Below are 14,743 nucleotides of genomic sequence, written 5' to 3'. Positions count from 1 at the left end.
AAACGAATCTTCGACGTTCCACTCAACGTCTGCACTTTGATATCTGTTACGACCGTTCGCGGAGAGACGCGGTCGCGAGGAAAACGCGTCAGCGAGAGGCGTAAATTCTCGCTACGATTCGGTGAATCGACGCCGCGAAGTAGTCGTTCCCCTGTTTCGGTTAAGATAACAGAGGTGGTTGAATGAATATGACACAGTATAGTAAGTTATATTTCACCGTTTATTCCACAACTTATAACGAGGATAGTTACACTGGTGCGTATGTACGAGATGAGTGAGTGACTGATCTGCGGGAGTGTATACCCGCTCGAAGGATGTTGACCGTTCGAAGGATGTAGAATCAGTACTGTACTGGGAGACGATGATGTGTCGGAGGAAAGCTAAGGATGGGTGTGTCTAGCGCACGGGACCATCGGATTTGTTGGAGCCGATGTTATTTAGGAGAGTGAGGGAATAGGCTTCGTTTTTAATTGGTTAAACGAAGGGTCTTAACTGCCCTCGAGAGAAAGTGATTAATGGGGGGAAAGTTGCCGCGTGCGTGACAAAAAAAACAACTTTCCCTTGTCCTGCCGTGATAGACAATAGTGTTTAGAAATTCCTCGGAAACAGATGTTTGTTTGAAGGACCTTAGCAGGCAAGTGACTCGGGTTTATGACGGATGCTTAAGGCTATTGAGGGGTACGCCGTACGGAAGAGCGGACATCTGGTGTCCGTCTGGCCCGCGGTGTGTGACCTGGGCCAGGCAGAGAGTCGCCCGGCGTAACAATATCTACAAAAGAAAAACAAAAAAGAAAATGTGTCGATAGTAGAGTTCGACTGTATGTCTACCATTTTCTAATATCTATGTTATAATTATAACTTATAATTCGTTCGACGATATAGGTGTAATATTCGTGGGCATTCGAATCGCCTCGAATCGTATGAAAAAAGAAATCAAAGTTACGACCTGCTATCTTCATTTATGTGAAGTGAAGTCACTGAAAAAAATAAAATTATATACGCGATCGAATAAAGGAACGTCATGGATGTGATGGAGAAAATGTATGGATCAGAAATAAGCCGGTCATCGCTGCTCGGTTAGTTTGCCATTCGATACCTACCTAAACATGCAAAGCTTTTCAGTTATGTTAGGGAAGTGATACATTTACACTGTACATGAGAGTGTGTGTGTAAGGGTTAGAGGGCGTCAAGGACTCAGTGGAGACAAAAGACTGTTGCCAGATGTTAGAAGAATCTAGGCTAGTCGGTTGGCAACCAGCGTGCGTGCAAGACGTTCTTAGAGAGGAATATAGGTGTACAACTGTTGTATGGGAAATATAGTCAATAATTTGTATTCCCAAATCCTCGAATTTCCTTAACATGGTAGCAGAGCGTGGTTACTAGCTTTGCAAGATATTTAGTGCGTGGTTACTATCTTGCGAGTGAGTTTTCAGTAAAGAAAAAAAACTTTCAGAAAAAAAATATACTTCGAGCACGTAGGAACGCTTGAGTAAGAAAAGAAAAAAAAAGGAATCAATTAAAATGGAGAGATCGGAAATCATGATACCTATATTCGATGGTGAGGATTATGGAATGTGGAAGCAAAGAATCACGATGTTTCTCAAATATAAGGAATGCGAGGTTGTTACAACTAGAATGAAGAACGAAAGAGACGATGAAGACTGGGACAAAAAGGATTTGAAGGCGATTAATATAATTTATAGTGCAATATCGAACAGACAATTGGAGTATGTTAGGGAAGGAAAAACGGCGTATGATATAATAAAAAGGTTCGATGAAATGTACTTGAAAGAGTCGACGGCACTGCAGATCGTATGCAGAAGGAGATTGGAAAACATAAGACTGGAGAACTACAGTGATTCAGCATCATTCTTTAACGATTTCGAAAAATTAATCAATGAATTAAAAAGTGCGGGCGCACAAGTAAGTGAGAGGGAAAAGCTGAATTACATGCTGAATACGTTACCCGAAGAATACAGCTACATAGCGGACATAATAGACGCATTGAAAGAAGAGGATCAAACGGTAGCGTATGTAAAAAATAAAATAGAGGTAGCAGAGAAGAAAAATAAATCCAATCGAGGAGAAAGGCAAACCAACGCCTTTTCTGCAAAAAAGGAAGGATGCTTCAGATGTGGAAGATTAGGACACTTTGCGAGAGAGTGTCAAAATGGCGTCCAAGCGGAAAGCAGTAACGGCTATTGGCATGGGCCAACACGTGGTCGAAACAGAGGAAGAGGGAACAAAGGCAATACGAGCAGAGGACGTGGAAACTTTCATCGTCGATCAACAACCGGCACGGGCGAGCATGGAAACTCAAGAGCAGGCATATGGATAGCAACGGCGCACGCAGCAAACAGCAGTGAGACGAATGAGATAAGTAAGAACGAAATAGTGTGGCTATTAGATAGCGGTTGTACTGATCACATAATTAATAATATAAATTATTTCGATAAATCTATCGACCTAAAAGAACCGGTAAATATATATTTAGGCGATAATAGACCGATAAAAGCGACAAAAGTTGGGAATGTTATAAGTTATTTTGAAGCATTCGGAAAACAAAATGAAATAAATATGAGGAAAGTATTTTACGCGAAAGAAATGTCCGCAAATTTGATTAGTTTAGGTAAACTAACAGACAATAAGAATACGGTTATTTCCAAAGGAAATATTGCGAAAGTAATAGATGAGGATAATAAACTTACAGCTGTAGCGTTCAAAGAAAATGGGACATATAGAATAAAAAGTATATTGAAAGGGAAGAAGCACTTAGTAAACAGCGCCGAACGTAGTGGTATGAGTAAAAAGGAAAGATGGCATAGGATGCTAGGACACGTAAATTTTAAATATTTAGAGATTTTGGGTAAAGAGCAACTAGTGACTGGCATACCGAATGAATTTGAAAAGGAACTTTTGAAATGTAGGGTGTGTATAGAAAGCAAAATGCATAACTTACCTTTCAAAAATAATCGAACTAAGGCTAGGGAAATAATGGAAATTATTCATACGGACGTATGTGGTCCTTTTAAGACCACCGGATTCAATGGAGAAAAATATTTCATTTCATTTATCGATGATTATAGTAAAATAGCTAGGATCTATTGTATAAAATCAAAAGATGAGGTCTTTGATTCTTTCGTACAGTTCGTAAATGAAGCCGAAAATTTAACGGGCAAGAGGTTAAAAATATTAAGATGCGATAATGGTAAAGAATATTTAAATAATCGAATTTATAAGTTTGCTAGGGATAAAGGTATAAGAATAAATAATTGACCAACATACGTACATGAATTAAACGGGACAGCGGAAAGGTATAATAGAACAGTGATGGACATGGCGCGTTGCTTGTTAGCGGAAGCGAAAGTACATAAAAGGTACTGGCCGGAAATAGTTTGTACAGCGGCATACTTGAAAAATCGAATATTAGCGAATACTATAGAAAGAAAGACACCTTTTGAAATATTCTTCGGGAGAAAACCAAGTGTTAAAAATCTACATCTATATGGAAGTAAAGTTTTTGTAAGAAGGCCAGAACAAAAAAGAGTTTCCAAATGGGACAAGAAGGCAGATATGGGAATTCTATTAGGATATAGTGAAGTAGGATACAGAGTCTTATTAGGTGGAAAAATAACAATAGCTAGACATGTAGAGGTCATTGAGACAGACACTAAATGTATCGGTTTTGAGGAAAATTCATTAGAGGCAGATAGAAATGATAGCGAAGATAACTATTCATTGGATGGTATGGATAAGGAAGAGTTAGAAGGTAGGAAAGATGAAAATAATAGTAGTATTGAAAGCTCAAACACTCCTAGGAGATCTACAGGTATTAAGAAAACTCCAGTAAGGTATCCAGAAAAGGAAAATATTTGCGAGATTCATGCAAATTATTGTAAAGTAGATATCCCTCGTACATTTGAGGAGGCGATTGGTTGCGAAAATAATGAAGTTTGGAAACAGGCTATGGATAAGGAAATAGAATGTCTCTATAAGAATAAAACTTGGAAATTGGTAGAAAGGGTAAAAGGCAAAGAAGTATTAGATGTAAAATGGGTTTACACGAAAAAATCAGAGGACAGGTATAAGGCTAGATTAGTGGTAAGGGGATTTCAACAAAGAAACGTAGCCGATGACATATATTCTCCAGTGGCGAGTAATCAGACCTTTAAGATATTGCTATCATATTGTTGTCAAAATGGATTAATAATTGAGCAAATGGATGTAGAAACTGCCTTTTTAAATGGTGAAGTAACCTCGGAGGTATATGTAAATCAACCAAAGGGATATGCGGACGGAACGAATAGAGTTTGTAAATTATCGAAAGCGCTTTATGGGTTAAAAGAAAGTCCGAGGGACTGGTATGAGTGTTTTGATAAGTATGTGACGAGATTAGGTTTTAAAAAGAACAATATAGAGCTGTGCCTATATACTTATGGAGAGGGAGAAAATGTTGTTTATTTGTTAATATACGTAGACGATTTGTTGATTTGTAGTAAAAACAAAGGGAAGATACAAAGTGTAAAAAAAATTATTAACTGATAAATTTGAAATGAAAGATTTAGGTGAAGTAAAAGAATATCTTGGAATAAATATAGAGTATGATTATTTAAAAAAATGAAATGAGATTAAGCCAAAAGAAATACATAGAATCATTAGCAAACAAATATAAATTACATAACAGCAAATTGTACTGTACACCTATGGAGACCAACTTAAAAATTGAAAAAGCTGAGATAAATAGAGAGGACATTGGTTACAAGAATTTAATTGGCGCATTGCTGTATATTAGTGTAAATACCAGACCCGATATAAGTTATAGTGTGAATTATCTGAGTAGATTTCAAGATTGTTGTAACGAGAAACATTTTAAATATGCCTTGCGAATATTGAAATATTTGTACCGGACTAGAGATTTAGGGCTACATTATAAAAGAAATGAAAAATGCAAAACGACAGATTGTTACGTGGACGCTGATTGGGCAGGAGATCATATAGATAGGAAATCGACTTCTGGGTATGTAATTAGATTGTATGGAAATGTAATTGGATGGAAGTCTAAAAAACAAAGGTGTGTGACAAAAGCCTCGACGTATGCAGAGTATGTAGCTCTATCGGAAGCGGTGAGCGAAGTAATGACTATCAGAGAACTAATGAAAATCTTCGATGTAAATGTAGACGATAACCCTGTAAAAATCTATGAGGATAACTCTGGAGTAATGAGTATAGCAAAATACTATACTCTTTTACAAAAAATTCTAAACACATCGAAGTTCATTACCACTACGTTCACGAGTACGTAAAGGAAAATAAGATAAACATAATAAAAGTAAGTACAGAAGAAAACACTGCGGATATTTTTACGAAGGCACTGTGTAGAGAGAAATTTGAAAGGTTTAGGTCATGGATGAATGTAAAATAAGAGAAATGTAAAGAAAGCGATAAATGTAAAATATTTTGTTAATTCGACAAGTATGTAAATAAAATTAAGTGTACAGTATAAATGTAAGGAGGCGTGTTAGGGAAGTGATACATTTACACTGTACATGAGAGTGTGTGTGTAAGGGTTAGAGGGCGTCAAGGACTCAGTGGAGACAAAAGACTGTTGCCAGATGTTAGAAGAATCTAGGCTAGTCGGTTGGCAACCAGCGTGCGTGCAAGACGTTCTTAGAGAGGAATATAGGTGTACAACTGTTGTATGGGAAATATAGTCAATAATTTGTATTCCCAAATCCTCGAATTTCCTTAACATGGTAGCAGAGCGTGGTTACTAGTTTTGCAAGATATTTAGTGCGTGGTTACTATCTTGCGAGTGAGTTTTCAGTAAAGAAAAAAAACTTTCAGAAAAAAAATATACTTCGAGCACGTAGGAACGCTTGAGTAAGAAAAGAAAAAAAAAGGAATCAATTAAAATGGAGAGATCGGAAATCATGATACCTATATTCGATGGTGAGGATTATGGAATGTGGAAGCAAAGAATCACGATGTTTCTCAAATATAAGGAATGCGAGGTTGTTACAACTAGAATGAAGAACGAAAGAGACGATGAAGACTGGGACAAAAAGGATTTGAAGGCGATTAATATAATTTATAGTGCAATATCGAACAGACAATTGGAGTATGTTAGGGAAGGAAAAACGGCGTATGATATAATAAAAAGGTTCGATCAAATGTACTTGAAAGAGTCGACGGCACTGCAGATCGTATGCAGAAGGAGATTGGAAAACATAAGACTGGAGAACTACAGTGATTCAGCATCATTCTTTAACGATTTCGAAAAATTAATCAATGAATTAAAAAGTGCGGGCGCACAAGTAAGTGAGAGAGAAAAGCTGAATTACATGCTGAATACGTTACCCGAAGAATACAGCTACATAGCGGACATAATAGACGCATTGAAAGAAGAGGATCAAACGGTAGCGTATGTAAAAAATAAAATAGAGGTAGCAGAGAAGAAAAATAAATCCAATCGAGGAGAAAGGCAAACCAACGCCTTTTCTGCAAAAAAGGATGCTTCAGATGTGGAAGATTAGGACACTTTGCGAGAGAGTGTCAAAATGGCGTCCAAGCGGAAAGCAGTAACGGCTATTGGCATGGGCCAACACGTGGTCGAAACAGAGGAAGAGGGAACAAAGGCAATACGAGCAGAGGACATGGAAACTTTCATCGTCGATCAACAACCGGCACGGGCGAGCATGGAAACTCAAGAGCAGGCATATGGATAGCAACGGCGCACGCAGCAAACAGCAGTGAGACGAATGAGATAAGTAAGAACGAAATAGTGTGGCTATTAGATAGCGGTTGTACTGATCACATAATTAATAATATAAATTATTTCGATAAATCTATCGACCTAAAAGAACCGGTAAATATATATTTAGGCGATAATAGACCGATAAAAGCGACAAAAGTTGGGAATGTTATAAGTTATTTTGAAGCATTCGGAAAACAAAATGAAATAAATATGAGGAAAGTATTTTACGCGAAAGAAATGTCCGCAAATTTGATTAGTTTAGGTAAACTAACAGACAATAAGAATACGGTTATTTCCAAAGGAAATATTGCGAAAGTAATAGATGAGGATAATAAACTTACAGCTGTAGCGTTCAAAGAAAATGGGACATATAGAATAAAAAGTATATTGAAAGGGAAGAAGCACTTAGTAAACAGCGCCGAACGTAGTGGTATGAGTAAAAAGGAAAGATGGCATAGGATGCTAGGACACGTAAATTTTAAATATTTAGAGATTTTGGGTAAAGAGCAACTAGTGACTGGCATACCGAATGAATTTGAAAAGGAACTTTTGAAATGTAGGGTGTGTATAGAAAGCAAAATGCATAACTTACCTTTCAAAAATAATCGAACTAAGGCTAGGGAAATAATGGAAATTATTCATACGGACGTATGTGGTCCTTTTAAGACCACCGGATTCAATGGAGAAAAATATTTCATTTCATTTATCGATGATTATAGTAAAATAGCTAGGATCTATTGTATAAAATCAAAAGATGAGGTCTTTGATTCTTTCGTACAGTTCGTAAATGAAGCCGAAAATTTAACGGGCAAGAGGTTAAAAATATTAAGATGCGATAATGGTAAAGAATATTTAAATAATCGAATTTATAAGTTTGCTAGGGATAAAGGTATAAGAATAAATAATTGACCAACATACGTACATGAATTAAACGGGACAGCGGAAAGGTATAATAGAACAGTGATGGACATGGCGCGTTGCTTGTTAGCGGAAGCGAAAGTACATAAAAGGTACTGGCCGGAAATAGTTTGTACAGCGGCATACTTGAAAAATCGAATATTAGCGAATACTATAGAAAGAAAGACACCTTTTGAAATATTCTTCGGGAGAAAACCAAGTGTTAAAAATCTACATCTATATGGAAGTAAAGTTTTTGTAAGAAGGCCAGAACAAAAAAGAGTTTCCAAATGGGACAAGAAGGCAGATATGGGAATTCTATTAGGATATAGTGAATTAGGATACAGAGTCTTATTAGGTGGAAAAATAACAATAGCTAGACATGTAGAGGTCATTGAGACAGACACTAAATGTATCGGTTTTGAGGAAAATTCATTAGAGGCAGATAGAAATGATAGCGAAGATAACTATTCATTGGATGGTATGGATAAGGAAGAGTTAGAAGGTAGGAAAGATGAAAATAATAGTAGTATTGAAAGCTCAAACACTCCTAGGAGATCTACAGGTATTAAGAAAACTCCAGTAAGGTATCCAGAAAAGGAAAATATTTGCGAGATTCATGCAAATTATTGTAAAGTAGATATCCCTCGTACATTTGAGGAGGCGATTGGTTGCGAAAATAATGAAGTTTGGAAACAGGCTATGGATAAGGAAATAGAATGTCTCTATAAGAATAAAACTTGGAAATTGGTAGAAAGGGTAAAAGGCAAAGAAGTATTAGATGTAAAATGGGTTTACACGAAAAAATCAGAGGACAGGTATAAGGCTAGATTAGTGGTAAGGGGATTTCAACAAAGAAACGTAGCCGATGACATATATTCTCCAGTGGCGAGTAATCAGACCTTTAAGATATTGCTATCATATTGTTGTCAAAATGGATTAATAATTGAGCAAATGGATGTAGAAACTGCCTTTTTAAATGGTGAAGTAACCTCGGAGGTATATGTAAATCAACCAAAGGGATATGCGGACGGAACGAATAGAGTTTGTAAATTATCGAAAGCGCTTTATGGGTTAAAAGAAAGTCCGAGGGACTGGTATGAGTGTTTTGATAAGTATGTGACGAGATTAGGTTTTAAAAAGAACAATATAGAGCTGTGCCTATATACTTATGGAGAGGGAGAAAATGTTGTTTATTTGTTAATATACGTAGACGATTTGTTGATTTGTAGTAAAAACAAAGGGAAGATACAAAGTGTAAAAAAAATTATTAACTGATAAATTTGAAATGAAAGATTTAGGTGAAGTAAAAGAATATCTTGGAATAAATATAGAGTATGATTATTTAAAAAAATGAAATGAGATTAAGCCAAAAGAAATACATAGAATCATTAGCAAACAAATATAAATTACATAACAGCAAATTGTACTGTACACCTATGGAGACCAACTTAAAAATTGAAAAAGCTGAGATAAATAGAGAGGACATTGGTTACAAGAATTTAATTGGCGCATTGCTGTATATTAGTGTAAATACCAGACCCGATATAAGTTATAGTGTGAATTATCTGAGTAGATTTCAAGATTGTTGTAACGAGAAACATTTTAAATATGCCTTGCGAATATTGAAATATTTGTACCGGACTAGAGATTTAGGGCTACATTATAAAAGAAATGAAAAATGCAAAACGACAGATTGTTACGTGGACGCTGATTGGGCAGGAGATCATATAGATAGGAAATCGACTTCTGGGTATGTAATTAGATTGTATGGAAATGTAATTGGATGGAAGTCTAAAAAACAAAGGTGTGTGACAAAAGCCTCGACGTATGCAGAGTATGTAGCTCTATCGGAAGCGGTGAGCGAAGTAATGACTATCAGAGAACTAATGAAAATCTTCGATGTAAATGTAGACGATAACCCTGTAAAAATCTATGAGGATAACTCTGGAGTAATGAGTATAGCAAAATACTATACTCTTTTACAAAAAATTCTAAACACATCGAAGTTCATTACCACTACGTTCACGAGTACGTAAAGGAAAATAAGATAAACATAATAAAAGTAAGTACAGAAGAAAACACTGCGGATATTTTTACGAAGGCACTGTGTAGAGAGAAATTTGAAAGGTTTAGGTCATGGATGAATGTAAAATAAGAGAAATGTAAAGAAAGCGATAAATGTAAAATATTTTGTTAATTCGACAAGTATGTAAATAAAATTAAGTGTACAGTATAAATGTAAGGAGGCGTGTTAGGGAAGTGATACATTTACACTGTACATGAGAGTGTGTGTGTAAGGGTTAGAGGGCGTCAAGGACTCAGTGGAGACAAAAGACTGTTGCCAGATGTTAGAAGAATCTAGGCTAGTCGGTTGGCAACCAGCGTGCGTGCAAGACGTTCTTAGAGAGGAATATAGGTGTACAACTGTTGTATGGGAAATATAGTCAATAATTTGTATTCCCAAATCCTCGAATTTCCTTAACATGGTAGCAGAGCGTGGTTACTAGTTTTGCAAGATATTTAGTGCGTGGTTACTATCTTGCGAGTGAGTTTTCAGTAAAGAAAAAAAACTTTCAGAAAAAAAATATACTTCGAGCACGTAGGAACGCTTGAGTAAGAAAAGAAAAAAAAAGGAATCAATTAAAATGGAGAGATCGGAAATCATGATACCTATATTCGATGGTGAGGATTATGGAATGTGGAAGCAAAGAATCACGATGTTTCTCAAATATAAGGAATGCGAGGTTGTTACAACTAGAATGAAGAACGAAAGAGACGATGAAGACTGGGACAAAAAGGATTTGAAGGCGATTAATATAATTTATAGTGCAATATCGAACAGACAATTGGAGTATGTTAGGGAAGGAAAAACGGCGTATGATATAATAAAAAGGTTCGATCAAATGTACTTGAAAGAGTCGACGGCACTGCAGATCGTATGCAGAAGGAGATTGGAAAACATAAGACTGGAGAACTACAGTGATTCAGCATCATTCTTTAACGATTTCGAAAAATTAATCAATGAATTAAAAAGTGCGGGCGCACAAGTAAGTGAGAGAGAAAAGCTGAATTACATGCTGAATACGTTACCCGAAGAATACAGCTACATAGCGGACATAATAGACGCATTGAAAGAAGAGGATCAAACGGTAGCGTATGTAAAAAATAAAATAGAGGTAGCAGAGAAGAAAAATAAATCCAATCGAGGAGAAAGGCAAACCAACGCCTTTTCTGCAAAAAAGGATGCTTCAGATGTGGAAGATTAGGACACTTTGCGAGAGAGTGTCAAAATGGCGTCCAAGCGGAAAGCAGTAACGGCTATTGGCATGGGCCAACACGTGGTCGAAACAGAGGAAGAGGGAACAAAGGCAATACGAGCAGAGGACGTGGAAACTTTCATCGTCGATCAACAACCGGCACGGGCGAGCATGGAAACTCAAGAGCAGGCATATGGATAGCAACGGCGCACGCAGCAAACAGCAGTGAGACGAATGAGATAAGTAAGAACGAAATAGTGTGGCTATTAGATAGCGGTTGTACTGATCACATAATTAATAATATAAATTATTTCGATAAATCTATCGACCTAAAAGAACCGGTAAATATATATTTAGGCGATAATAGACCGATAAAAGCGACAAAAGTTGGGAATGTTATAAGTTATTTTGAAGCATTCGGAAAACAAAATGAAATAAATATGAGGAAAGTATTTTACGCGAAAGAAATGTCCGCAAATTTGATTAGTTTAGGTAAACTAACAGACAATAAGAATACGGTTATTTCCAAAGGAAATATTGCGAAAGTAATAGATGAGGATAATAAACTTACAGCTGTAGCGTTCAAAGAAAATGGGACATATAGAATAAAAAGTATATTGAAAGGGAAGAAGCACTTAGTAAACAGCGCCGAACGTAGTGGTATGAGTAAAAAGGAAAGATGGCATAGGATGCTAGGACACGTAAATTTTAAATATTTAGAGATTTTGGGTAAAGAGCAACTAGTGACTGGCATACCGAATGAATTTGAAAAGGAACTTTTGAAATGTAGGGTGTGTATAGAAAGCAAAATGCATAACTTACCTTTCAAAAATAATCGAACTAAGGCTAGGGAAATAATGGAAATTATTCATACGGACGTATGTGGTCCTTTTAAGACCACCGGATTCAATGGAGAAAAATATTTCATTTCATTTATCGATGATTATAGTAAAATAGCTAGGATCTATTGTATAAAATCAAAAGATGAGGTCTTTGATTCTTTCGTACAGTTCGTAAATGAAGCCGAAAATTTAACGGGCAAGAGGTTAAAAATATTAAGATGCGATAATGGTAAAGAATATTTAAATAATCGAATTTATAAGTTTGCTAGGGATAAAGGTATAAGAATAAATAATTGACCAACATACGTACATGAATTAAACGGGACAGCGGAAAGGTATAATAGAACAGTGATGGACATGGCGCGTTGCTTGTTAGCGGAAGCGAAAGTACATAAAAGGTACTGGCCGGAAATAGTTTGTACAGCGGCATACTTGAAAAATCGAATATTAGCGAATACTATAGAAAGAAAGACACCTTTTGAAATATTCTTCGGGAGAAAACCAAGTGTTAAAAATCTACATCTATATGGAAGTAAAGTTTTTGTAAGAAGGCCAGAACAAAAAAGAGTTTCCAAATGGGACAAGAAGGCAGATATGGGAATTCTATTAGGATATAGTGAAGTAGGATACAGAGTCTTATTAGGTGGAAAAATAACAATAGCTAGACATGTAGAGGTCATTGAGACAGACACTAAATGTATCGGTTTTGAGGAAAATTCATTAGAGGCAGATAGAAATGATAGCGAAGATAACTATTCATTGGATGGTATGGATAAGGAAGAGTTAGAAGGTAGGAAAGATGAAAATAATAGTAGTATTGAAAGCTCAAACACTCCTAGGAGATCTACAGGTATTAAGAAAACTCCAGTAAGGTATCCAGAAAAGGAAAATATTTGCGAGATTCATGCAAATTATTGTAAAGTAGATATCCCTCGTACATTTGAGGAGGCGATTGGTTGCGAAAATAATGAAGTTTGGAAACAGGCTATGGATAAGGAAATAGAATGTCTCTATAAGAATAAAACTTGGAAATTGGTAGAAAGGGTAAAAGGCAAAGAAGTATTAGATGTAAAATGGGTTTACACGAAAAAATCAGAGGACAGGTATAAGGCTAGATTAGTGGTAAGGGGATTTCAACAAAGAAACGTAGCCGATGACATATATTCTCCAGTGGCGAGTAATCAGACCTTTAAGATATTGCTATCATATTGTTGTCAAAATGGATTAATAATTGAGCAAATGGATGTAGAAACTGCCTTTTTAAATGGTGAAGTAACCTCGGAGGTATATGTAAATCAACCAAAGGGATATGCGGACGGAACGAATAGAGTTTGTAAATTATCGAAAGCGCTTTATGGGTTAAAAGAAAGTCCGAGGGACTGGTATGAGTGTTTTGATAAGTATGTGACGAGATTAGGTTTTAAAAAGAACAATATAGAGCTGTGCCTATATACTTATGGAGAGGGAGAAAATGTTGTTTATTTGTTAATATACGTAGACGATTTGTTGATTTGTAGTAAAAACAAAGGGAAGATACAAAGTGTAAAAAAAATTATTAACTGATAAATTTGAAATGAAAGATTTAGGTGAAGTAAAAGAATATCTTGGAATAAATATAGAGTATGATTATTTAAAAAAATGAAATGAGATTAAGCCAAAAGAAATACATAGAATCATTAGCAAACAAATATAAATTACATAACAGCAAATTGTACTGTACACCTATGGAGACCAACTTAAAAATTGAAAAAGCTGAGATAAATAGAGAGGACATTGGTTACAAGAATTTAATTGGCGCATTGCTGTATATTAGTGTAAATACCAGACCCGATATAAGTTATAGTGTGAATTATCTGAGTAGATTTCAAGATTGTTGTAACGAGAAACATTTTAAATATGCCTTGCGAATATTGAAATATTTGTACCGGACTAGAGATTTAGGGCTACATTATAAAAGAAATGAAAAATGCAAAACGACAGATTGTTACGTGGACGCTGATTGGGCAGGAGATCATATAGATAGGAAATCGACTTCTGGGTATGTAATTAGATTGTATGGAAATGTAATTGGATGGAAGTCTAAAAAACAAAGGTGTGTGACAAAAGCCTCGACGTATGCAGAGTATGTAGCTCTATCGGAAGCGGTGAGCGAAGTAATGACTATCAGAGAACTAATGAAAATCTTCGATGTAAATGTAGACGATAACCCTGTAAAAATCTATGAGGATAACTCTGGAGTAATGAGTATAGCAAAATACTATACTCTTTTACAAAAAATTCTAAACACATCGAAGTTCATTACCACTACGTTCACGAGTACGTAAAGGAAAATAAGATAAACATAATAAAAGTAAGTACAGAAGAAAACACTGCGGATATTTTTACGAAGGCACTGTGTAGAGAGAAATTTGAAAGGTTTAGGTCATGGATGAATGTAAAATAAGAGAAATGTAAAGAAAGCGATAAATGTAAAATATTTTGTTAATTCGACAAGTATGTAAATAAAATTAAGTGTACAGTATAAATGTAAGGAGGCGTGTTAGGGAAGTGATACATTTACACTGTACATGAGAGTGTGTGTGTAAGGGTTAGAGGGCGTCAAGGACTCAGTGGAGACAAAAGACTGTTGCCAGATGTTAGAAGAATCTAGGCTAGTCGGTTGGCAACCAGCGTGCGTGCAAGACGTTCTTAGAGAGGAATATAGGTGTACAACTGTTGTATGGGAAATATAGTCAATAATTTGTATTCCCAAATCCTCGAATTTCCTTAACATGGTAGCAGAGCGTGGTTACTAGTTTTGCAAGATATTTAGTGCGTGGTTACTATCTTGCGAGTGAGTTTTCAGTAAAGAAAAAAAACTTTCAGAAAAAAAATATACTTCGAGCACGTAGGAACGCTTGAGTAAGAAAAGAAAAAAAAAGGAATCAATTAAAATGGAGAGATCGGAAATCATGATACCTATATTCGATGGTGAGGATTATGGAATGTGG

Source organism: Bombus vancouverensis, unplaced genomic scaffold (genome assembly GCF_051014615.1).
Source record: "Bombus vancouverensis nearcticus unplaced genomic scaffold, iyBomVanc1_principal scaffold0043, whole genome shotgun sequence".
Classification (NCBI taxonomy): Eukaryota; Metazoa; Arthropoda; class Insecta; order Hymenoptera; family Apidae; genus Bombus; species Bombus vancouverensis.
The sequence above is the reverse complement of the archived record's forward strand: the minus strand, read 5'-3'. Positions refer to the sequence as shown.